Genomic DNA, 3943 nt, shown 5'->3' with positions numbered 1-3943 from the left:
TAAAAAGCGCAACCAGGATAAAACCACACAGCAAAGTTGATATAGGATTAAAATACAGAGTTAAAACAGTAAAATTTAAATTTAAGTTAAAATTAAGTGTTAAAATACTGAGTGAATAAAAAGGTCTTCAGCTGGCGACGAAAGCAGTACAGTGTAGGCGCCAAGCGGACCTCTCTGGGGAGCTCGTTCCACAACCGGGGTGCCACAGCGGAGAAAGCCCTCCTCCTAGTAGCCACCTGCCTCACTTCCTTTGGCAGGGGCTCACGGAGAAGGCCCCCTGTAGATGATCTTAAGGTCCGGGTAGGTACATATGGGAGGAGGCGTTCCTTCAGATAACCTGGCCCCAAACCGTTTAGGGCTTTAAATGTCAATACCAGCACTTTGAATTGGGCCCGGACCTGGACTGGCAGCCAATGAAGTTGTAAAAGGACTGGCGTAATGTGATCTCGCCGGCCAGTCCCTGTTAATAACCTTGCTGCCCTGTTTTGCACCAGTTGAAGTTTCCGGACCGTTTTCAAAGGCAGCCCCACGTATAACGCATTGCAGTAATCCAAACGAGAGGTTATCAGAGCATGGATAACTGTAGCTAAGCTATCTCTGTCCAGATAAGGGCGCAGCTGGTATATCAGCCTGAGCTGATAAAAGGTGCTCTTTGCCACTGAGTTCACCTGTGCCTCAAGTGACAGTTCTGGATCGAAGAGCACCCCCAAACTACGGACCCGATCCTTTAGGGGGAGTGCAACCCCGTCCAGGACAGGGCAAACATCACCTCGCCGGACAGAAGAACCACCCGCTAACAGTACCTCCGTCTTGTCTGGATTGAGTTTCAGTTTATTAGCCCTCATCCAGTCCATTACCGTGCCCAGGCACTGGTTCAGAACAGCCACTGCCTCACCTGGGTTTGATGAAAAGGAAAGGTAGAGCTGGGTATCATCCGCATATTGATGACACCTCAGTCCACATCTCCGGATAACCTCCCCCAGCGGCTTCATGTATATGTTAAACAGCATAGGGGATAAGATAGAGCCCTGTGGAACCCCATGGCTTAGATGCCACGGCACAGAGCAATAATCCCCCAGCACCACCTTCTGGAATCGGCCATCCAAGTAGGAGCGGAACCACTGCAACGCAGTACCTCCAACTCCCAGCTCAGACAACCTATCCAGAAGGATACCATGGTCGATGGTATCGAAGGCCGCTGAGAGGTCCAGGAGAACCAACAGGGTCGCACTCCCCCTGTCTCTCTCCCGACAGAGGTCATCCCACAGGGCGACCAAGGCAGTTTCTGTTCCAAAACCAGGCCTGAAGCCCGATTGAAATGGATCTAGATAATCCGTTTCATTCAAGAGTGCCTGGAGTTGTCCTGCAACCACCCGCTCAAGCACCTTGCCCAGGAAAGGGATATTAGCCACCGGCCTGTAGTTGTTAACATCTTCCGGGTCCAGATTAGGCTTCTTCAGGAGTGGTCTAATTACCGCCTCTTTTAAAGAGGCCGGCACCACTCCCTCTCTCAAGGAGGCATTTACAACCTCCTGGACCCAGCCGGCGATCCCCTCCTTATTTAATGTAATGAGCCACGAGGGGCAAGGGTCAAGCACACAGGTGGTCGACCGGACTTGGCCAAGCACCTTGTCCACATCCTCGGGCCTCACTAACTGAAACTCATCCAATAAAACTGAACCGGACGGCGCTCTGAACACCTCTACTAGTGGAGCTGCATTAAGTGTGGTGTCCAATTCATGACGAATCTGAGCGACTTTATCTTCAAAGTGCCGTGCAAATTTGTCACAGCGTGCTACCGAGGGTTCCACCATCTCTCGCCCTGGCCCAGAGTGTAACAGGCCGCGAACCACCCGGAAAAGCTCCGCCGGACGACACTGAGAAGACGCAATGCTGGTGGAAAAGAACTGCCTCTTTGCCACCCTCACCGCCACAGAGTAGGCTCGATAGTGAGCTCTAACCCGTGTTCGATCAGACCCAGCACGAGTCTTCCTCCACCTGCGTTCTAGCCGTCTCCCCTCTTGCTTCATTGCCCTCAGCTCAGGTGTATACCAAGGAGCTGACCGGGCTCTGCTCAGAGGGAGAGGACGCTTGGGCGCGATCGTGTCAACCGCCCGAGTCATCTCTGCATTCCACAGAGCGACCTGGGCTTCGACAGGAGCACCAGCCATACCAGCAGGAAAATCCCCCAGAGCCCTCTGGAATCCATCGGAGTCCATTAGCCTCCGGGGGCGGACCATTTTAATAGGCCCCCCACCCTTGCAGAGGGGAAAGGCCGCCGAGAGTCTAAACCTCAGTAGGAAGTGATCTGACTATGACAAGGGGGTAGATGTTAGTTCCCCCACTTCCAGATCACCATCCTCCTGCCCAGTCGAGAAAACCAGATCAAGCGTGTGTCCCTTTGCGTGTGTTGGGCCGATGACATGTTGAGACAGCCCCATGGTTGTCATGGCAGCCATGAAGTCCTGAGCCGCTCCAGAGACAGCAGCCTCGGCATGGAAGTTGAGATCCCCCAGAACCACCATCCTGGGGGTTCTCAACACCAGGTCCGAGACAACCTCCGTCAGATCAGGCAGGGAGACTGTGGGGCAGCGGGGTGGACGGTACACCAGCAGAATCCCTAATCTGTCTCGAGTACCCAACACACAGTACAGACACTCAAGATCAGCACTCGACTGAACAGGAAGCCTAGAGAGGGAGATTGTATTCCTATAGACCACGGCAACCCCCCCTCCCCGGCCCTCGAGTCTGTGCTGGTGCTGCACCGAGTACCCAGGAGGGCAGAGCTGGGTGAGAGCAACCCCTCCCAGTTTCCCCACCCAGGTCTCAGTGATGCATACCAGGTCAGCCCCCTCATCCACAATCAGATCATGGATGAGAGAGATTTTGTTTTGGACTGACCTGGCATTCAGCAGCAGCACCACCAGACCCGAGAGCAAGCTGATAAGGCCGCCAGGAACCATCTGGTTGGGGGAAGGACTAGAAGAGGGGATAGCTGTAAGGAATCTGTCCCCTCTTCTCCTCATCTGGCCTGTTCCTCCCCCAGCACCATACCTCCCCCTACCCGTGACCACAGTTATGCAGGCACCCCCATATTCCCCAGAGCTCCCCAGGCACATATTAAAAATTATTTAAAAATTGATTAAAAGTTTTTAAAAAATTGCTGTTGGTTGCTGGTCGGCTGGTGTTCTTCAAAACAGGGTTCTTCAAAACAGGGTGGCTCCTCTGTGCGACGCAGAGTGCGGCGCCAAGTGCGCACTCGGTGCCGCACTCTGCGCGTCGCCGAGGCGCGCGCCGAGGCGCTGCCTCTGGCCGGCTGGAGCTTTACCTGGAAGCAAGGCGGGGCACTAGTCAGCAGATGTTCAGCAGCTGGGGGAAAGAGACTGCAGAGCCCAGGCTCCTGCAGCCCCAAGGTCTTCTCTCCCCACTGCAAGCAGCAAGCACACCCCACCTTCCCCTGGCCGGCTGGAGCTTTACCTGGAAGCAAGGCGGGGCACTAGTCAGCAGATGTTCAGCAGCTGGGGGAAAGAGACTGCAGAGCCCAGGCTCCTGCAGCCCCAAGGTCTTCTCTCCCCACTTCTCTCCCCACTGCAAGCAGCAAGCACACCCTTGCCACCATCTCCTCAAGCACCAACAGCTGTTTCTCAGACTGTTCTGCACGGACCTGCAGGCAGAGTCAGAATGGCCAGGAGCCTCTAGTGCCAGACACACAGGAGATCAATGACCACTCAGGGCCCTCACACCCACAGCTTCTGCAGAAGCAGCATCCAGTATCTTGAGCCAAGGCTGGGGCTGGAGGAGGTGCCGTCAGGAAGGCTGTGTGGACAGCTTTCCCAGAAGACATGCAGGAGGAGCTGGATGCTGGCTCTAAGAGCCTGTTTGCCTGCCCTGCAAAGCAGATCACATGTCCCATGAGGACCCCTTGTTTCCCTCATTCCACCTT

This window comes from Elgaria multicarinata, chromosome 5 (assembly GCF_023053635.1).
Source record: "Elgaria multicarinata webbii isolate HBS135686 ecotype San Diego chromosome 5, rElgMul1.1.pri, whole genome shotgun sequence".
NCBI classification, from domain to species: Eukaryota; Metazoa; Chordata; class Lepidosauria; order Squamata; family Anguidae; genus Elgaria; species Elgaria multicarinata.
Note: the sequence above shows the minus strand (reverse complement) of the source record.